This window comes from Canis lupus, chromosome 20 (genome assembly GCF_048164855.1).
Source record: "Canis lupus baileyi chromosome 20, mCanLup2.hap1, whole genome shotgun sequence".
Classification (NCBI taxonomy): domain Eukaryota; kingdom Metazoa; phylum Chordata; class Mammalia; order Carnivora; family Canidae; genus Canis; species Canis lupus.
Window position 1 is genome coordinate 21637520 of NC_132857.1, and position 23403 is coordinate 21660922.

The 23403-nt window shown below is 37.6% G+C and overlaps 1 pseudogene; it reads left to right on the forward strand.

Annotated features, from left to right (window-relative positions):
• The first annotated feature begins 18175 nt into the window (after nt 1–18175).
• LOC140611587 (splicing factor 45-like) lies at nt 18176–19454 on the forward strand (annotated as a pseudogene).
• The last annotated feature ends 3949 nt before the right edge of the window (nt 19455–23403 follow it).

The window sequence follows — 23403 nt, forward strand, 5'->3', positions numbered from 1 at the left end:
ACTGCCAACAGTCAACACTGGTATTTGGTTCAATCATCTTTAATGTGGAATCTCCTGGTTTCTTCTACTTTCTTGAGTTTATCATTTATGCTGGAGTCTATCCTTCAATAGTTTCTTCAGCTAAAATACATTGGAGAGTTGAATCCTTGCTTTGTTTGTTCTGCTTTTACACTTGATTTAGAGTTTGGCTAGGAAGAGAATTACAGAATGAAAATACTTTTCAAATTATGAAGTTATAGTTCCACATCTTCTGTCTTCCAAATGGTGCCATTGAGATTCCCTCCCACTATCATAATTCTCTATTCTTTGTACTTTACCTGTCCTTTCACTCCATTCACTGTCAGTAGATAGGTTTTCCCGCGTCCTAAAATTTCCCAATTATGTGCCTTGGTGTGGTTTGTAATTATAATTAGTATTTATTTCACATCATAAGATTTTACTTGGGCCCTTTAACTTACAAAGCCAAATCTTTAATATCTGGGGTGTTTTTTCTATATTTTTATTTCTTCTCTCTCTTTCTCTCTCTCCGCTCTTCCTTACTAAAATTTCTAAATTTCTATCATGTTTTTATTTCCTTTTTTTTTTTTTTTCAAACAAATGGTCTCACACATTTATTACTGAATCAACCTACTGGTGCAGAAGCATAGTAACAGAAAAATCATTTCCCTGAAAAAGTATGTCTATTTTTCAGGTAGTAGGGATGTTGACAAAGTCATAGGATAGGAACATGTGACCTTCACACAGAATAAATATTGTGCTATCTCATGTATGATCCCTAACAGACCCTGCTTGGCTCTTCTCCAGTGCCTCTCTTAGAATTGTACCTGATTTTATTACTAGTTTTCATGAATCTCCTGGGGAAATATCTGACACTATTTTTCAAAATTTCTGGCACTTATATTTTTAATTTCCAAATGTTATTTTTCCTAACCATGTTTCGTGTTCATGGATTCAGGTTTTGATTTATGGAAAAACATGTATATTGGGGGATATTAATTCAAGGATTTTTTAAGGATTTTTTTTTAAGTTTTCCTTTTTCCTGCTGCCTGACTTCCTTTTTTACTTCCTTTTTTAGTTTTCCATTTGTTTTGATCTAGCTTCTGAAGTGCCTCTAGGATATCTAGCTATCCTTGATTGTCCATTCATGTTTAAAAGTAAAGCACTAAAGCTGACAGGAACTCTTCTGTTTGGAGGTAGTAATTGTTAACTTGAGGGTTCCCTATAAGGTCCTTATGCCGACAAACAATATTTTCCTTTTACTTTGGGGATAGCTCTGTGTCAGCATCTAGAGGTTGCTTATCTGTGACCTTTTAAAGAAGAAGCCTAATAGCGTTTTTTTTTTGTTTTGTTTTGTTTTTATTTTTGTTTTACTCTAGAGAAGATAGACCATATATTCCAGATATTCTGTTGATATTCTGGAATTTGAATAATAGGAAAAAGAGTATCTTGCAGATGGGCTCCTAACTTCCATTTTAGATATGTCACCCACACCTGTGGCTAATGTTTCCTGACCAGCCAATGTGATGAAGCTAATGTTTTCTGACCAGCCACGCTGATGATAGTCACTCACTATCACATCATGCTTTGTTTAATCCTCTGCATAATCTTTGTCATAATATTTTTCTTGTTTACTTACTATTTCTTTATTTTATCTCTATCCCCTTCTGGAATGAGACCTGAACCATTATCTGTTTTATTCACTGCCTGGTACATAGTAGGTAACTAACAAATATCCATGGAACGAATAAATGAATATGTGAGTAAATAAGATCTAAATTTCCTACCAGCAAATTTCTTAAGAACAACAACAACAAAAAAATGCAGACTGGGGGATAGCTGGAGGGGAGGACAGAAGTGCATGACTCTCCAGCTGGATCACCTATTTTCTCCATTTCAAACAACGTTTTTAAAACAAATGCCCCCATTTTTAGTCTAGTATCCAACTTACCATCTGTGGTGTTTGATGCCTCCAAATTCTGGGACTTTGTTGATACTTTGTGCACAGCTTGGTAGCTTCTTGTGGTTTTCCACTCTACACTACTTTAGCTACCACTCCTTTATCAGCTCTGTCTACTGCTTTTCTCTTAGTCTTGAGGAATTTATACTTTTTTCCTCCTTGCTATGTTATTCAAGTTGAAGGACAGATGATCTAAACAACTGACGTTACTCTATCATGCTAAGCTAAAACAAGACCATTTTCAACAAAACTAAAAGACAACCTACAGAATGGGAGAAGATATTTGCAAATGACGTATCAGATAAAGGGCTAGTTTCCAAGATCTATAAAGAGCTTCTTAAACTCAACACCAAAGAAACAAACAATCCAATCATAAAATGGGCAAAAGACATGAAGAGAAATCTCACAGAGTAAGACATAGGCATGGCCAACATGCACATGAGAAAATGCTCTGCATCACTTGCCATCAGGGAACTACAAATCAAAACCACGATGAGATACCACCTCACACCAGTGAGAATGGGGAAAATTAAAATTAATAAAACTGTAATATTAGATTTGTTCTTTTGTGGGAACTGCCAGCCATAGAAAACTAGTCCCAACTGCATTCTTTAATTCTATCAACTCCACAATTACATGTCATTGCACCATTGGTCTCTCAAGAAAAGGCTTCTTATTTCCATAATTCCTGAAAGTTCCAAAAAATGGGCCTGAAATGGCTATGTCAGATACTTAACAATAGTGAATTAATTTTCATCTTGAAAGAAATACAAATTCTATTTTATTTCATAATTGGAAACAGAAATCAAGTCTGCTGCAGTATATCAGAGGAATTCATATCATCACATCAGGCTGTCAACAGTCTCACACTTTGTGTATCAGATTTTATGAAAGCCATGGACAATAAGAATCCTTATTAAGGTATGAGCTAATTACAGTATTAAAAAATGAACCAGGATAAGCTGACCTTACTAAGGGCAAATATAAACAAAGCATGTATAATTGTGGCACAGAATTAATAACTGAGCTTTTGTTATTGTCAGCTATGTAAGGAAAATGAGTAGAAGGCACTTGTTTGACACTTTGATGAACACTCTTTCTCCTTTATCTCATCCTTCCGTGATCCATCCATGAATAAAGCAGGTAAACTCGAAGGAAAAGTCACTGTATATTCTTAACACCATAATTTTGTGGAAAAATGCTTTTTCTCTTTCTTTACACAGATAAAAATGCAGATAAGAGAGAAATTAAGTCCTCAGCTTTGAAATTTGAAAACGTCTTCGAAGAAGGCAATTTTCTTGCAGTGAAGATTTTGGACGTTCCAGTGTTTACAACTACACGAAATGCTTGTATAAAATAGATCCAAGAAGGAAAAAGGTGGCTATGAAAACTGCATAAAGGAATCTTGTTTTTCTTGGTTTTTATTTATTATCTGTTATTTCCTAAGGAAGAAATGAGTTGAATAGAGAAGCAAACTTGTTGAAGGAGGTGTCGGTTTTAGCTACTTACCTGGTTTTTAATTGCTTATTTATTTTTTAAATTAACAGAACCAAGCCTGAGGTGATTGTCTTCAGAATTTTACCATAATTACATTGCAATTTTTCTTAGATCTTGACTTGAAGATATCAATGTGCAACTTGTCTTTAGTGTTAGTCTGATGTTCAGACTTTGCCTATTTTTCTAGTACATGATAACTGCTATTCTTTTGTGTGGCAGAAACCTTGAGTCCATTACAAGACACATACTTAATAAGTTAATAATAGGATCACTTGGGAATAATACTCAATGCTGAAGCTTTCTATTTTCCTAATGTAAATCGTGTACTTGGCATGCTTGCATGTAATCAGCCCATAATCAGATAAGAAAAGAACAAACACTTAATTTGAAAGCTCATTTTCATGCCATAGATGTATTCATGTAATACTGATAGCCTGATTTGAACATCCAGCTATGAAATGACAAAAGATCATGAAGGTAGATTTCTTTGTTTAGCCTTGATATTTTGCAGAATATGTAACTTTCACAATCGCAAGAGAAACATAAACTGCTTTGATTTGATTTGTGAGTTTTATTGTACAACTAAATAGGAACGTGGTTCTTGAGTTCACTAGGGACTTGCAGACCACTCTGTCATTCTCCTTCGACATCTAACATCTTAAAGGAAAGACTAAATGGAGGTGAAAGAAATTACTCTGAGGTATCAAATGTTGTTAGCTCTCAAAGAAGATGAAATATTACTTCCATGCAGATTTTTCTGATAGAACTCTGCCTTTCTAGGAACACAGCATTTGATCAAGTACTCTGACTGTTGGTGTGCCCCTGCAGTGATATTTTACCCCAATGCAGTGCACACTGAGAAAACTAATTAACTCTGACTTCACTGCATCTATCCCCAGAAGACTCAGCATTCTTGCTGTTTGGGTAGAATAATTAAGGAAAAATAAAATTTCTATGAAGAGAAGAACTTTTTGTTCCATTACTGTAAAACATAGAATTGGAATAAATAATTAACGTTGGAAAGCAACAAACTGCAAACTCTTTCCATCTGTTTATTTGGGGAGGAAGGCAGGTGACCTCACCCTCACTCCATAGATGATTAGCTCTTTTGTTCTGGCTTCTGCAGGATGCGGGACTGCTCATCTGTCAATAGCTTCACACACCAGGCCTGGTTGTGCCTATCCTCACCAAAAGATGGGCGAGTCAAATAAGAAGACCAAGTTGTGAACAGTAGAGAGCTAATGTCAGCAAACCAGGCAGCTTTGTTCCATGTTTAACAAACACACTCAGAGGAAGACATGGGAATTTAAAGCTCCTACTCAAGACCCAATTACTGGATATCCAGCTCAAAGCTTGAAACGTCATCCCCAATCAATCAGTTGTTAGAGATCACAAAATATTTTTGTTTAGCTTTTATAGTTAGAATTGGCTAGAGATTGAGTATCCCTTGAAGAAATCAAAGCTTATCACACATTCCATCAATATCATTTTTGCAAGTGAGATAACCAGTGGATAAACTTTGTCATGGGTGGCCAAAGTCTTGTTAATTGGACAGAGCACTTAGATGTTGGGTAGAAGATAAATAATTTTCCTAAATTAGAAACCGTTTCATAAAATTAAAGCCAACTTCATAAAAACTTTTGAAAAGCTCTAATCTCTTTTCACCAAGTCCCATGAATTGCAGGACTTTCTAGAATTGTTAATTTAAGATAATAAGAAAGGTTTGTGAACCCGATGGCTTTGGTTTACCTTTTAGGCTACAAGTAAAATTTATTCAAAGCAAACCCACCACCCACATTCAGAATGATTGACAAAAGTGAATACAGAAACCAAACGGATTTCTAAAGGATAAAAAAATTACCCTGCATGTTTTGAAAACATTAAAAGACTTTTTAATTGTTAAACATTCTTATTTGAGACTGTCAATAACTTGTGATGATCAATTCTGACCTGATGACAGTTAGTAGGTCAGCAATTTTTCATCTCCTCATACATTCTGAAGCTCCCGAAGATGTGAGATTTCCCATAACTTAGTTTCACAATTTTGGTCAAATCACAGTACATGAGATTAAATATAGTGCTTTTGATATTGCTTCTTACAATTGTAGGGAAGGCTGCCATTAAAATTCTGTTTGATCCACATGTCAGCTCTTCCTTCATGGCTTAAACATAAAACAAGGTTTCAACCTTCAAAGACTCGAACAAAAATATCATATGTCTTTGACATTTCATGCTCAATAGATAATGTTTTCTGTTTTTCTGTTCTTAATTTTGACAACATTTTATTATTTGAGGCATGATACTCATGGACCCACATTCTTTTGCTTCTGCTCACAAAACCAAGGACCCAATTAGTTAACATAAAAGATAAGATAGAATTCAATGCTGGCGATACATAACTTCAGCACAGTTACAGGATATATTAACTTCCAAAGACAAAACTTGAAGAAAAGCCATGAGAATTTTTGGCTATCTGCCTCCTTTGGAGATGTGGCAAGGAATCTAACACATTCCAAATATATTCTTTCATTCAAAGATTTAAATTTAAATTCTGAGCTCTCAAGTCAAATGTTTCAAAAGAATGTTCCTGTGGACTCTGGAGTGGGCTTCATCTCACCATATGTTGAGTGTACATCCAGTTCATCAGGGCACAGTGGCAGATACAGCAGTGCTCTGTTAACAATGCCATATACCAGCTGAGGGAATACCTGTGATCCCATTACTTTTCTTCCATTCACTCATGAACAAGGGCAATCTGTACTCCATGCCCTCAAGATGAGGTCACTAAAGGATGGGGCAAGGGGGAGGGGCAAACAGATTCCATTTTTAGCTTTTGAGTTTCAAATTGACTTTGGAAATATATAGTGAGACAGTAGTTTTAAAGAAAAAAGCTTTTCAATCTCAAAAGGCCAGATGCTGAAGGAATCAAAGCCCAAAGTTAATGCCAAAAAGAACATATTTGGAAGAATGCATGAGACATAAGAGCAGATTTTTGCTATTCTAGTAACTAAAAAAAGAATCCCTCTGAACTAGAGGTGAAGCAGAACTCAAGGAGAATGATCCTGTGATAGGGTGATGTGAGCTCTGAGAAGAGGCAGGGAGCCCAAGGCAACAGAACCCTCTATTGGTTTGGGGTCCAAAAGTAGGGAGGACTTGTGCCCCACTTCCCATTATGAGAGCTGGACCTGGCAGGCTTGCAAGACTCCCACTCCACTACAGTGTGCAAGTTTTCATACAGAGATGGCTGTATGGATGACAGTGCCGGGGACAGAAATGCTGAGTTTGTCACAATCCCAGCATAGTGTTGTAGAGCAGTTCAACACTTCACAAGCCCCAAGTGGGGATGGAATTTAAATGAGAAAGAGTGCTGAACTTGAAAAGGCCTCCAAGTACAGATGAAGAGGATGTAGAAACAATCACAGCTATCACTACAGACAAGATAGGAAACTGGATGTCAGACGTGTCATCATGGGGGTTTGACAGTGACCATGGACTGTCAGTGGACCATGGACCATGACATTTTAACAGATGCAGGCATGGATAGATGCCACAAAAGGGCTAAGCATTATATGTGGTGCTTTGCCTTAGTGTTATGTAATCTTCCAGAATTCAAATACAGGCTGGGAGCACAGGCAGAGGAAAATCCTGAACTGCTCAGGACTGAGTGTTCAACGCCTATAAAAAGGATTTTGAGGTATCAAGAAAGCTCTATAGAGAGGACATATTTATACTGAAATTGACCCCTCTGCAAGCATGTGTTTGTGGCTCCAAATCTCATACTCCCTTCATGTATGAAAGCCTAACCTGAATAGATTACTGTCTAATCAGATACAGGAAACAATTCCTTAAGCTCCATGATTACAAAGGTAAAGAAAAGGACTGACATCTGAGAAAAAGTTGTGCTACTTCTAGTTATGTAATGTAGTCTTTTCCATAAGTGCTTAGTTAACATATTCATATTTGCTTGTTTAACACAAGATTTGTCAATTGCCTTTTTTGTTGCCACTTGCCAACTAGAATTTTAAAAATATTTTCAAATGGTTGAAAATAAATTTAAAAAATATATATTTTGACATTTGAAAATCATATAAAATTCAAATTTCAATGTCTCCAAATAAATTTTACTGGAAAAGAGTCACACCTATTTGTTTATGAAAAGTAGCTCTTATGCCACAATGGCAAAGTTACATACTTAGATTGTATAGTCCGCACAGCCCAAAATATTTACCATCTGTTCATTTACAGAATAAGTTTGACAAGCCCAGATCTAGTAGCAAACTTCCAGGTTGAACAGACACATAACCCAGAATGTGCTTTTTAGTTTGTCAAATATGCTTGCTAGAGTTCCGCCCCCCCCCCCCCAGTTGTATATTAAATTAATTAAGCTCATGCCAAACTTGAGTGGTTAGGTATGAGTGTATATAAAGGTCTCGAAGCAGGGTGTGACACACAATGTGCATCATCTAAGTGATCATGCATAATTTGAAATTGTACCTTTAGATGCTGTTAATATTTACTTCTGTGGTTTCAACATAATTTTTATTTTTCTTAACTTGAATGTCCAAGTTTCTATTCAATTTGCGTGTCAGTGAAAATAAAAAGTCATCTCTATAAGTAAAATCAGTAACTGTCAATCATCATGTCTTTTTACTTTAAGTGTGGACCTAAATCACAAAAAGATGTCAGCATCATTCCACAATAAGTGATATATAAATGCTTTTTTGAGTTTTGGTTTCTAATAGAATGAGAATAGTAACAGTAGTTATTTATACACGCCTTCCAAGAGTTAAGCATTTTAAATGCATATTTTCACTGAATTCTAATACCATTCCTACAAACCAGGACAGTCTCCAGTCTACAAATGAGAAGAGTGGGGTCCAGAGAGACAAAGGCACTTACTCATGGTTGTCGTTCATAAGTGGCAGAACCCAGACCCAAACACTACTCTAAATCCATGCTCACCCCCTAAACTGTATCATTTTTTCTTTATAATGTCTATATCCATTTAAGACATTCTATGTTCACCTATCACATTTCTATTTCACATATCATTTCCTCCCTTACTGAATCTTCCTTCAATAAAATTCCCATTAACAAGCTGATTGAGGAGAGCAGTAGTCCAGCTGGTAACCAGAGGCAAATTTAATTCTGCAAGCCAAGACCCTGCATGTAATCAAGCTCATAGCCTGACTCTTTGTGGGGCCATGTCTATACCAACTGCCTCCTGGGGGCAATAGCACTTTGAGTTGCCCATTGCCCTCCTGTGGTGACAGTTTGGAATATGGAAAATATGCACTTATTCTGACTTGGCTCATAACATCTACACACAATTTTCTTGGCCTTTGCTTGCAGAGGTGGTGCCACCATTATTGTTCTTCCCAAGAAGATAGCTTGACTAAAAAGATGTGTTGAGTCCACATATCCCTTGACTTTAACAGGTGTATTGGCTGCTCTTTATTGGATATCTTGGCTTTTATAATCTTGTCTCTTTGATCCCCACATGACCACATTCTGGGAATGATAGGCCTCCATGTTCTCTTCAAAAGTTTACTACTTAAAAGCTGAAGATAACACAATAGTTTTAACCTAATTTTCCAAATTAGCCAATTTATTGACCCATCTGAAAGTATATTCAACTGATAATTGTTTTCTTCCCTCACTCAGACCTCCCCAAATTGAATTTGCCAGTCTCTGGTGGCATGTTTGGGACTTTCTTCTCTGCCAAATTGAGATTTTTAAAATGTGTTGATTAATAACCACCCCCATGTTTGAGGCTTTATAACACCTCACATATTACTGATGCTTAAGAAATCCTTCTTGGCAGTCTCGGGATATTTCTTATGATCTTTCCAAATATGTTTAGATGAACAATTTGATTCCATTCAGCATAAGGTTGAACAATGAGCAAATGTTATGAGCAAAGCAGGTACAAAATAAATAAGTAGTCTGCCCTGGGAGAGCTTTACCAGTCATAGTACAAAGGTAAAGATGAAAAATGACTTAGGGCTTGCCCTCAAATGGACTGGGTATAGAAGTTAAATTGTGTCTCTCAACCACCACTGCCAAAAAGATATGTTAAAATCCTAACCCCTGATATCTAGGAATGTGATTTTCTTTGGAAATTGGGGCTTGGCCAAGGTGATCAGGCTAAGATAAAGTCATTAGGATGAGCCCTCATCCAATGAAACTGGTGTCCTAATAAGAAGGAAGTTTGGACACACACACACACACAGGGAGAATGCCAGGTGAAGGCAGAAACACACAGGAGAACACCCTGTGAAAACAGAAGCAGAGATTGGAGTTATGCCACCACAGCCAGGAACACCTGCAGCTAATATAAGCTGGAAGAGGCAAGGAGAGATCCTCCCCTAGAGGTTTCACAGGGAACACGGCCCTGCTGACATCTTGATTTTGGACTTCTAGCCTCCAGAAGTGTGAAAGAATCAGTTTCTGCTGTTTCAAGGCATCCAGTTTGTGGTACTTTGTTAAGGCCACCAGAGGAAATAAATACTGTGGTATGCATAAGCCCTATACACAAATGAGTGGTAAAAAGGGAGTGCTCAGAACTTTATAAGTGGGATCAAGATGTGAGAAAGACTTAGAATTGGGAATCAGGGAAAGTTTCCTGGAGTAAAGACATAAGATCTCTCTCTCTGTCTTTTTTTAAAGATGTATTTATTTATTCATGAGAGACAGAGAGAAGGAGGCAGAGACATAGGCAGAGGGAGAAGCAGGCTCCATGCAGGGAACCTGATGCAGACTCGGTCCCAGGACCCTGGGATCACACCCTGAGCTGAAGGCAGACGCTCAACCGCTGAGCCACCCAGGTGCCCTGAGACATAAGATCTTAGGGTATGTGGGAATAGTAAGGTTTAGATGTCTGGAAATGGAGTGCAGGGAATTCTAGATGGAGGGAACTGCATTTGGATAAATGTCAGGTAGCAAAGAGGAGTAAGTAGTACAGCACAATAAGGGAAAAAGAGAAATGAAGATTGGAAGCTAGAAGGTGTGCAACCAGATGATGGGTGTGGAAGGATTGGATGCTAAGGATTTTGCTGTTAGGAAAATAAGAAAACCATTGAAGGCTTTTGAGGAGTTGAATGACAGTAGGAGGACTCTCTTTTAAGCAAAATGCCTAATAGCTTTTGTGTAGGTTAAGTTGAAAAGGGGAAAGATTTTGAGGCAAGGAGACAAGATGGTAGGCTATTACAGTATCCCAATATATCAGCGATGATGAATTTATCTAGAATAGTTGTAATGATAACTTAAAAGGATAGAAATGTGCTTGAGGTGATACCACAGAAGTGCAATGGATGTCACTGGACTACCTTGGATTTGGGAGATGAGTTACAGACAGGAGTTATATCTGTTATCTTTTGCAACCATAATTCTGTGTGACAAGAATCATAAAATCTCAGTGGAATGTAATAAAAAGAAAACATTTGCTTATGTGTTCATGGGTTGGCTAGACAGGTCAGCTACCTGAACTAGGCAGAGGGGAAGGGAGGTTGACTCAGGCATCTGCTGATCCCCCGGGCTCTCTCTTCCATCTGGGACCTTAGCTGGGACAACAGGGCTGACTCTGCCCTTCACACTGTCTCATCCTCTAGCCAACTGGTATAGGTATGTCCGAATGGGACAAAGGCAAAGAAGAAAATGCATGAGCATAAATGTGTAGAATTCTTTGAAGACAGTTTCCATCATGTTTGGTCCCACTGGCCCAAGAAAATCACGCAGTGAAACTGCCAATCAGAGTGGAAAAGGACTATGAAAGTTATAGAGCAAAGAGTATGGGTACAGGGAGGCCATTAACTGGGTCCAATAATACAATCAGTATACTGCAAGAGTTAAATATGACTTCAAGGTTTTGTGGGAGAGGAATAATAGAATTGTTATCCCTGTAAAGTCCCAGTCTTTCTTCAAAACTCAATTCAAGCACTACTTCTTTTGTGAAATCTTATCTATAGCTCCTCCAGATTATGATCACTTCTTTTAAGTATTTCCATTATTTAACTGATCATGAATTCTACTTGGCTGGTTTTGTGTCTGCCTTTTTATACTTAGCTGCTCCTCCCTAAGGGCCCAGGCCATACTGCTCTGCAGTTTCAAGAACTAAGTTCAAATGCCAACTTCACACTCTACTAGCATCTTCTATGTGCATCTCTATCTGTAGATGTACAAGCACTGCTGACCACATATGTTGTTGTGAGAATAATTCAAAGTAATGTGTGAAAAACCTCAGAAATGTTTTTGATTATTATGATTATATGTCATTATTTTTATTTTCATGGATACATACTGTGCATGGTGCTTAATATATAAAAAATAATTTTTAATGTCTTTCCAATGACTGTGAACAGATAAAATAGATGAGACATAGTGGGTGCTACTGAACATGAAAGCCAACGGCAGGATATTGGATGGGCTGAGCACTGAGGAGGCTACTGAGAAGGGGATGGGATTAAAAGAATCAAAGAAAAACTGGCCTTGGAAAGAGGAAGGACATTTTGCCCAACTAAATACTTGTATGGTGACAGTCTTCTTTGAATAACAAGCATTTTAACTAGTCATAATTTCAATTTTGGTTCTTGGTCTTGTTTTTTGCTGTTTTAGTGTGTTTAAGACACACAGGGCACATCCGATGATGCTTTCTCTAGATCAGTGAGGATCAAGAAGAACCTACCTATCACATCCTGATAGCATGTTTTACCTTCCAAATGTAATGGGATGTGGAAAACATCTATGAAAGCCCTGGACTATTTCATAGACACACATCACTTAAAATGTAAAGAGATGATTTCAATATCTCTACATCTTTAGAGATATTAAAATATTTCACCCTCTAAGGCTCTGCACCAGGTTTCACAAAACACAACATGATCATTGCTTTGCTTGACTTCTTCAAACAGTCACTTTCTTGACTTGACAGTGGGGACACGAGTATAGTTATACCCCATGTAATCGGTCTACATTGCTTATAACAAAGTGAAAAGTTAATTGAGAGCAATATACCTAATAATGATCTCCCAGGAATAATAAAATTTAATATAGTACATGAACTGTCCAGGTGTCAGGAGCATGTATTAAGAAAGAGTATCTAAGAGGGGGAAAAATGTAGTTACCAATATGCAGAAGAGAAATGATGGGGGAGTATGGGAAGCCATATTGTATTTTCACTCACACTCACTATATTTTCATCTTCATATTTTAGAATAGGATTTTTGTCAGAGTTAAATGGAATAATGAAAGTTAGAGCTGGCTAGGAACAAAGTTTCCTTTCACTTCCCTGATGAACAGTGTTAGAGAAGCCAGGTTGGATTTGCCTGAGAGCATGAAGAGGAAAAGCCAGGTAGGATTGTGTTAGTTCACTGCTCTAAGGCCAGCAACGAGAACTCCTTCCTGCTCAGTAAGCACCTAATCAGGCAACAAAACTAAATGGATAAGATGATTGAAACTCACGTTTTCTGACTCGTAGCTCAAACATTGAGCATAGCACATTCCTTTTTGTTATGATAGAGAAATTATAAAGAATATTTAATATATCTTTTTAATCAAAAAGAAGTTGTTTTTATCTCTTACTCAGCTTTTATCTTAATAATGCTCTAGAAAAGAAACTAAAACAGAAAAATGGACAAGTGAATTCAAGGATAACTGGTGCTACAAAAGGAAAGATCATTTTAAGTGAGTCTGCCTAAAATGAAGATGAAGAATTTTATATTACATCAGGAAGAGAAATGTATTAGACTTTAGTCTTGAAAATTGAAACTGTGAATAATACAAATAAGTTGGCTTAATTTGTATCTTTAAAAATTCATGTCGTAATTCCAATTTTGCAAGAATTTTTATTTTATTTTTTTAATATTTTATTTATTTATTTATTTATTTATTTATTTATTTATTTATTTATTTGAAAGAGAGAGGCCCAGGGAGAAGCAGGCTCCATGCAGGGAGCCTGACGTGGGACTTGATCCCGGATTTCCAGGATCACGCCCTGGGCTGAAGATGGGCGCTAAACCACTGAGCCACCAGGGCTGCCCTACAAGAATTTTTAAAACAAATAAATAACAAGTCCAGTATTCACTGATTTGTATGACAAATATATTTTTCCTATGGAAATTGTGTTGTAAGACATGCTATGCCCCAAATTGAAATTTCATGTCACAGATGCAAAGATACTCATACGTGTTTTCCAGCACCTCTTAATCTTATAGTTCTCAAGTCATTCCTTGTTGAAAGCCCATCATGTACAAAGCATGTTGTTCCTCTCCTCTGACCTAAGCCTCACGTTTCCTGGGCATGTGATGGTCAAACAATTCTCCCACGTGAGTTTGGAAAGCTTGGCTCTTTTGTGCTTTCATTTTTCAATCAAACCAAATTGTATTGCTGAATTACATAAACGTGTGATAATCTTCAAGGAAACGACTGACAAAGATGTGGCTTAACACCAATACAGGTATTACAGAAAGAGGGATATTTGATTGGCACTTAGTTACTAATACATTTTTTTTATTTTGACAATTTGTGCTTCTCAACACAATTTGATCATCCGTTTTCAGATAACAAATGGATGATATTTTTTGAGCACTTTATACAGATTAGTGGTTCCAGGGAATGTGTCCAAAATGTCATGGACATCACATTTGAATAGAATTTCCTGAGAAATACCACTTTTTGAATCATCTTAGAAGCTCCTACCTTTGGTTTACTTGCTCTTCCCCTCCTCCCTTCAACACCAGTAAGCACAACTCTCTAAAGTCTATTACCTCTCTCACACTTGACTTCTTCAGATTCACTCATCAAATTAGGTTTTTACAGGGGCTCCAGGGGGCTCAGTTGGTTAAGCGTCCACCTCTTGATTTCAGCTCAGGTCATGATCTCGGGTTCCTGAGATTGAGCCCTGCATCAGGCTCCACTGCACTCAGCGTAGGTCTGCTTGTCCCTCTCCCTCTACTCCTCCCTCTTCCCACTCTCTTCCCACTCTCTCTCTCTCATACCTAAATAAAATCTTTAAAAAATATTAGTTTTTTTCATGAAAAGCCTCTACTTTTCTAGTTAAACCAGGTTTAGAGGTCATGAGAGAAAACAGGAGTTAAAGTACATGACATTTCCCCCATCATACTCTAAGAATAAAAACTTTATCAATCATCTTCAGTTCTGATTTCCCTTTCTGAAAGTTTGAAACTGATCTCACTAGCAGATATATATTCACTGAGACCATCTTAGGGGCCAGATGTAAGTTATATTCTATAGGTTTTGATAACTATATAAAATTATATATATTATATTATACCCTAAACCATAGTTTAAAAATGACAGGCTGATTTCTTAATGGTATGAATTATAAGCCTTGAAATATCTTAACTATTATTTACATGTAGCATAACTTCATTTATTATGTTGAAAAGAAGGATAGGCTGTAAGTTCGAATAAAATAACCTTTCCCCTGCCTTATATAACTTATTTAGTGGTATAATGTTCAGAGAAAAACAACAATCTTGGTTCATGATTTATTCAAACTCTGAACCATAATGCTAACAGCTAGAAATGCAAATTCTAATGATCATTCTCTATTCATTACAGGGGAAAAATATTTTCTGATCATCCTATTTTATGTGAATTCTGATAACAGTTTCATTTGTCTTTCCACATAAATTCCAATATGATTTTCTTTTTTTAAAGATGTATTTATTTATTTTAGAGAGAGAGAGAGAGCATATGGAATGGGGGCACAGGGAGAGCAAGTCTTGAGCAGACTCTATGCTGAGCCAGGAGCCCAACACAGGGCTCAATCTCATAACACCAAGATCACAACTGAGTCAAAATCAAGAGTCAGATGCTTAGCTGACTGCACCACCCACGTGCCCCTCAACATAATTTTCTAAAAGTGTTAAAAAATATATATACGCACTTTAAAAATGGTTGATTCTATATGTGTTCTTACACCAGCAATAATGTTTGATGAGCCTTCTTGTAATTATGAAAATATAGTCCCTTAGTTCAACTTAATTTATTGCCATCCATCAGATATTTATTGAGAACCTGCACTAAGGAAGCAATTGTAGAGATTTAAAAAATTATAAAATTAATTTGCTCCCTTAATTAGATTATAATCTGGTGGAGGAGTTAATGTTTACAGATATGAAACTATCACAGACTTAAGAGATGAATTAAAGTTGGCTTAAAATTGTGTCATACCCCCCACCCGCCCCACCACAAAGACAGCTACCTGGGTGTCCTCAACACTTTGATATCCTCTTCTCTTTAATGTTTAAATACAGTAACTTGGCTTTCTCTCACGCGCTATGAAGAACCCAGTAACCACTCCAATAGCTGAGAATAATTGCTGAAGCATTTCTTCTAGTTTTCTCTTGCTTCAGTTTTCTGATTCTAGTCTTTAATGATTTATATGTGGCATCTCACTTCTGCAGTTGCTGCCCTTGAGCTGCTCACCTTTGCCCCCAACAGGCTATAGCTCTGATTCCTTCAGTCCTTTAGAAGCCATTGACACAAGACAGAACTTTATTTAAGACTTGAAAGAGTGGAAGGTGTGGTTTACAGCACAGAATAGACATTAAAATTTAACATATATATTATTACCATTTTGAGGCATGGGTGCCTTCTCACTGTCCATGCTTCCTTAGACGTATAGACTTAGCTACATTTTCTCGGATTCTCCTGTATGTCTTCTTCTCCAGTATTTCCAAACTTCCTACTCTCTTATACACAATCTCAGATAATCCATATCTATCCTTTAACTCTGAAGAACAATTTGGCACCCCTTTTATAATACCTGCTATAGAGAAATCTCACTGCTCCCAAAGATCCTGCCAAGCAATCTCTCTTTAAAGTGAATCACCTTTCCTTATATAGAAATGCTACTTACCTAGTATGTGAAAGTGGTTGTAGTCTGTTAGTTATTACTTTGGAATAGTAGAGAATCAGTAAGAGAGAGCTCCCTGGGTTAGACCTGTCCATCACACTTTGTGGAGAAAATAGGAATTGGGTCAGATCAAAGAGGCGCTAGCACTTGAGTAGATTGAAAAAAGGAAGATATTCCTATTCGGTAAACAAGCAAATAAGGATTGAAATATGGAACTATGCCTGACTTATGTAGGAGAGAGAGAAAGAGGAGAAGTGCTTGACGAGAATCGAGGCATGGTGAAGAGTAGAATGTGAGCTCAGGGAAAGAGTTTGGTGACTTAACAATCAATTATAGCTTAACTAGACGGCATCAAAAAAATTCAAACTTGGAACAAGAGAAAGCAAGAAGTGGAGTCTCTGTGGGATTCTTTAACAGATGTGTGACACGGTAAAGAAATATTTGGAAAAGTTTAGTTGATGTAACAGAGATGTGTTGATGGAATAAAAGCCTGGAGGCAGAGAAGTCAGTGTGATACAGCAGTAACTGTGAGGGGAGGCTGAAGACATGAGCCAGCCTGCCAATGCTGGAAGGGAAGAGGGTGGTGAGAATTGAGAAAGAATGGCAAGGATCCACCATGGTTAAGCTCAAGCCTACTGACCAGCATCACTGCCCTGACAGATTTGGTGAGAAGCTGGGACAGGAACGTGAACAGGAGAGGAGAAAGCTGTCCTCCAAACTGATGGGATTGTGCCAAAGCTATGATTCAGTGGCAATTTTCTACCCCACTTTCCTTTCAGGACTTCCCTTTGTACCTCTCAAGATTTATATGCCACTATTTGCTAATATAACTACGGAAATTTTTAAAAATTATTTTTAAGTTCAATTTGCCAACAGATAGTATTAACACTCAGTGTGGAAAATTTTAAAATATGTATATATTTAATCTTTTACAATTTTTTTATTGCTTTAGATAACACAGGTAGTGAATGTGGATTGAAAAATAATTGATAAAATAATATCAAGTGATCCACCATCTAGGAAGGGGAGGTAGGTGGGCCGGGGGTGGGGGTGACTGGGTGATGGGCACTTGATGGGATGAGCACTGGGTGTTATTCTATATGTTGGCAAATTGAACACCAATAAAAAATAAATTTATACATAGAAAAAGAAGAAAGAGAAAGAAAGAAAGAAAGAAAGAAAGAAAGAAAGAAAGAAAGAAGAAAGAAAGAGAAAGAAAGAAAGAAAGAAAGAAAGAAAGAAGAAAGAAAAAGAGAAAGAAAGAAAGAAAGAAAGAAAGAAAGAAAGAGAAAGAAAGAAAAAGAAAGAAAGAAAGAAAGAAAAAGAAAGAAAGAAAGAAAGAAAGAAAGAAGAAAGAAAGAGAAAGAAAGAGAGAGAGAGAAAAGTGATCCACCATCTAGAGATACACCCTTCTGACATTAGGCTGTTGAATGCACTATATTTTTACAAATTAATATGTAATTCATTAATGTCAAGTTGGCCTTCTGTCCAGTTCATATGTTTTCTTAATTTGGACTTCTATAAAAGCTTTTTACGAGGGATCCCTGGGTGGCGCAGCGGTTTGGCGCCTGCCTTTGGCCCAGGGCGCGATCCTGGAGACCCGGGATCGAATCCCACGTCGGGCTCCCGGTGCATGGAGCCTGCTTCTCCCTCTGCCTATGTCTCTGCCTCTCTCTCTCTCTGTGACTATCATAAATAAATAAATTAAAAAAGAAAGAAAAAAAGAAAAAAAAAAAAAAAAGGTTTTTACGAAAGACCGGTTCCGGGCGCGGGGGCAGATCGCGCCCCCCTCCCCCCCACCCCACCACCCCCCCCCCCCGCACGCGGCGGCCGCCTGAAGGATGCGGCTCCCAGGAGACGTTTTGATGCCTTTAGCTGATGAATACGATCCCATGTCTCCTGACGATTATGAGAAAGTAGTGAAACGCCAAAGAGAGGAACGACAGAGACAGCGGGAGCTGGAAAGACAAAGAAATAGAAGAGCGAGGAAAGAGGCGTAGAGACGGACAGGAAGCTAGTGGGTTTTCGAGGCGACCAGATCCAGCTGTGATGAGGCCGAGGATTATGAGCGGGAGAGGCGGAGAAGAAGCATGGGCGGAGCTGCCATTGCACCACCCACTTCTCTTGTAGAGAAGGACAAAGAGTTGCCCCGAGATTTCCCTTGCGAAGAGGATTCCAGACCTCACTCTCCGTCTTCCAAAGCTGCTATCCCCCCTCCAGTGTACGAGGAACAAGACAGCCCCAGATCTCCGCCTGCACCTGGCAGCTCCTTCCTTGCCAACATGGATGGCACAGGAGCACATAAAATCATGCAGAAGTACCGCTTCCGGGAAGGCCAGGGTCTTGGGAAGCACCAACAAGGGCTGAGCATAGCACTGTCCGTGGAGAAGACAAGCAAGCGAGGAGGCAAGATCATTGTGGGTGATGCCACCGAGAAAGATGCATCCAAGGAGTCAGATTCAAATCCATTAACTGAAATACTTAAGTGTCCTACCAAAGTGGTCCTCCTAAGGAGCATGGTTGATGCAGGAGAGGTAGATGAAGACTTGGAAGCAGAAACCAAGGAAGAGTGTGAACAATACGGCAAAGTTGGAAAATGTGCGATATTTGAAATTCCTGGTGCCCCTGATGATGAAACAGTACGAATATTTTTAGAGTTTGAGAGAGTTGGGTCAGCAATTAAAGCTGTTGTTGATCTTTTTTTTTTTAAGATTTTATTTATTTATTCATAGAGACACAGCTAGAGAGAGAGAGGCAGAGACACAGGCAGAGGGAGAAGCAGGCTCCATGCAGGGAGCCTGACGTGGGACTTGATCCCGGGTCTCCAGGATCACACCCTGGGCTGCAGGCGGCGCTAAACCGCTGCGCCACCTGAATGGGAGGTATTTTGGTGGACGGGTGGTAAAAGCACGTTTCTACAATTTGGTTAAGTTCAGGGTCTTGGATTTGGTGGAACAAGTCTGATTTTAAGAACTAGAGCAGGAGTCATCTCAGATGATCCTTAAATGAGTTGCAGGCTGAGCAGAGAAGGAAAAGGCATCAGCCAGCCTGTGTGGCTGCTGCGTACAGAGATTCTTGGAAGGACTTCTAAGATATATGTTGAATGATCCCTTTTTTATTTTGTGGTTTTTAAAATATAGTATAAAAATCCTTTAAAAAAAAGACAAGTTCATTAACCTTTCTTTGTTTTGTTTTCTCCATTTAAAGCAATAAAGAAAAGAACACTTGGTATTAGTATTGCCAGGGTAGAATGGTTGCAAAAAGAAAGATAATATGAAAAGCAAGTGTCTCAGAAAAAAACCTCATTAACAGGGATGGGTTTCAAGCTTTGTGATTTCAATCTTTTCAGCCCATGACATTAACCTTCTCAGAAACTTCATACTTTCAAACCACCCATGTTTATTAAGACAAGCATTGAGAAAGTACTAAAGCCAAAAAAGATATCTTGTACCCTGAATTTACACTTACTCCAGTATCCACAAAGATTTGTTTGGCAGGCACTATTTTTTTAAAGAGAGGTTTTCTTTCTGCCGTTTATGGAGCCAGGAGTGAAGAAAACATAATAAAATATGTTATTTGAAACCAAAGACAACAGAATGTTCTGAGATGTCATTTATTTTGTTTAGTAACTTTAGCTATAGAAAGCTCAACAAATCCTACAGAGAGCTGTTCTTTAGAATGGAGAACTATTTTCTATCCCTTAATGATGACATATTTCTAAAGAAGAATGACTTGCCATTATCTCCTTAGGGTTCTAAACATAGCTAGAAGTCAATTTTAAAGTCTGCTGTAAGTTGTAAAGTTTTTAACAGCATTACCTTTGTTTTTCTAGTCTCGGGTCTGACAGTAAAATATATTTATTATTTTCAAGAGTTTTATAGACCTTCACTACTTCCCGGAAAATACAATGAATAGGAAGAAAGGATGAGCTAACTTGGTAAAGTAATTTGGGGATATAGAGATGAGATATCTGGTGCATATTTGTCAACGACCAGTGTCATTTATCAATGACCTTGGGAAGGTCATTTCATCTCTTTTTATTTAGACCTCATGTTAGCATCTTTTTAATGATTCTTCTCATTTAAGCCATTACTTAGAATACTAGAAAAAAGTCAAACTAACACTGATTTTCTAAGCACAGAGTGTGTATAAGACTGTCTACACGTCCATCACACAAAGGCAAGCTGCCCAAGCATCCCACAGGATGGCTTCACTGTACACTCTTGAAGGTGGATGCCTAATGATCTAGGGGCAAAATGCAACAGCCGCACACCTGTGACCTCTTCAGTTTCCAAAAATGCTTAGGAGCAATTCTAACTAAAAAAATGACTGTGGATAAATTGCCTCAAGAACAAACGATTTCACATCTTAGAAGAAGGTCAAAGCAATGCATGTGTAAGTCTGGGTGACCCTCTGTTGATATTCTCAAATTAAAGAGAACTTTCAAGGTGTTACCCTCAGCCTCCTGTGCTCCTCCCTCACTTTCCCTCTAAGAGGCTTAAGACTTCAGCACTTTGGACCATGAGGAGTTGAAGAGGGCACCACTCCTAGAATATGTTCTAGCTAGACAAGGGAAAGGAGGGAAGAGGTGAAAAAAAAAAAAAAAAAAAAAAACAGTTGTAAAATTGTCATCCTGGTTCTGTGACTTCTAGTGCAACCTTATAATTTCAGTTTACTACTCTGACTTGTAACCAGATCACGTTACTAGGTGAGAAGAGGGTCCCTTGTTGTTATACATTCTGAGAGAAAACAAAATTTAGGGCACCAGAGAACAGGGAGTCTTTACTCTTGGTGTATCGTCTGGTATGCAACATATGTTTATTGAGCGCCCACCAGATGCCGAGTGCTGTGCTTGGCCCTGCTAAAGAATAGATAAAGATAGGTTAGGTCCCTTCCCCCAAGCTTACACTCGATTCAAGAGAAAAGATGAAAATACATCACTTTGATCATACCTAGCAAACAAAGTGAGGGTCAGCGGACCAGCAGCACTGGGTCACCTGAGATTTATTAGAAATGTGAATCATCAGGCTTTACCCCAGCCCTTCTGAGTCAGAAACTATATTTTACCAAGATCCCCAGGTAATTTTGTATGCAAACCAATGTACTTTGAGAAGTACTAACAAATAGAACACTATTTTCTCCTCCCATGGGTCTATTATGCCACAACATTAAAAATAGCCACTGGCCCAGCTACATGCCAAGACCAAATGTGTATGTTCATGAAAGACAAGGATTAATTTAAAAGAAATATGCCTACGAGGCTGGAGATAACAGTAGACAAGCTTAGCAGAGAGGCTGTTGTTCATTTTTAGTGCTATCAGAGAATAAAAAAGAAGACATTCTTTTATTTAGCTTGCTATTTGTAGACCACTAAAAGGTACAAGTGACCTCATTAAAGGGAAGAAGGAAGAAAGATCTACAGTTTGAAATATGTTTCCATTAGTTTACAAGGCCAAAAAAGATAGCATCTGGAGGTTATTCAATTTTATAAAAGATTTTGTGATTTAGTGATTAAGATTCTTGTCTCCTTATTCTCTTTCTGGAATTAGCATTTCTCAACAAAAGGAGACCTATCAGCTAATGAAGGATTTTACTCAAAAGACATTTCAGTTACATGTAAGAAAACCAAAAGTATCAAGGTGAGTTGTGGAAGGCTACAGCATGTAATTTAAGTACAACATATGTAACATAATATCTAAATATTTTCATCTTTAAAAGTTATTTGAAATAAAAAACAGCCAATTTTTGTACTTAGTAAAGATAAAATCAATTTTAAAGTGATGGTTGATATCGGCAGAAAATGTACAAGTTACTTTGAATCACTGGACTATGAGGGAAACACCTAAGAATTTTTAATGATTACTAAATTGCTCTTCACAGTACTGATTACACTTTGCACTATATCCTGCAATTAGGTAGATGTATAATTATTACACATTACCATCGTATTACTATTCTTATACATTCATTCTTTATTCTTCTAGGTCCCTTAAAGAATCAATGACATTCCTGGAAGCTAAAATAGATTTCATTTATATTAATGCAGGTTCTGATTAGTTAATGGAAAATGATTCTATGCAAGTTCCTGTTTTGAATTATCCTTTATAGGTTTTTCACATGACTCTCTACTCTTTGTTTATTAGTATTTGTGGAGTGAAATGTAGTTCAAAAGAAGGAAGATGGGGCAGCCCTGGTGGCGCAGCGGTTTAGCGCCGCCTGCAGCCCGGGGTGTGGTCCTGGAGACCCGGGATCAAGTCCCACATCAGGCTTGTTGCATGGAGCCTGCTTCTCCCTCTGCCTGTGTCTCTGCGTCTCTCTCTCTCTCTCTCTCTCTGTGCCTCTATGAATAAATAAATAAAATCTTTAAAAAAAAAAAAAAAAGAAGGAAGATGTTCTTCCTTTTATCATTTCTGACTCTTTTTTAAATGCAAGATTAATCATGTTACTCACTAAACATGACTTCTGAAAATCGCATTTGGTCATTGAAGAACTATTTTTTCTCTTTTGTGGACTTCAATTCCCAATAGTGATGATATCTTACCATTTGCTGTGAGAAGGAAAACATAGCTGTGGCCCTAAAAGAAATTAAAAATATACTCTATTCTTGGTATATCGCCATTAATGGGAATATAAATTTGCAAGAACATTGCAAAGGCATTTGTTCTATCCAAAGTATTTGTGTTGCTTACCATGATGCTGTGGGATCCATGTTAGGAGATACACACATACATAGCCTGCGCCACTATAGAGTCTAACAATTGTGCTGTTGTTCTATTTGCTTGGTTTGGGTGTTTAATGAATTAACCATCACTATCTCTAATGTGTAAGGTGGGTCAAAAATATAAATACCTTAGAAATGAAATATAAATATGTAAGCATATGTATAGGGGGAAATGTGAAAATATTTATATTTCTAGAAATGTCTATATTTATATAAAATGTATAAGTGAACATAAAAATGTCAAACAGTAAGACTTTTAGTTCTAGAACATGAAAGTTCAGGTTTGTCATATTCTTTAGTTAGACACAAATATTTCTTCTCAAAGTAACACGTTTATTGTAAAAATGC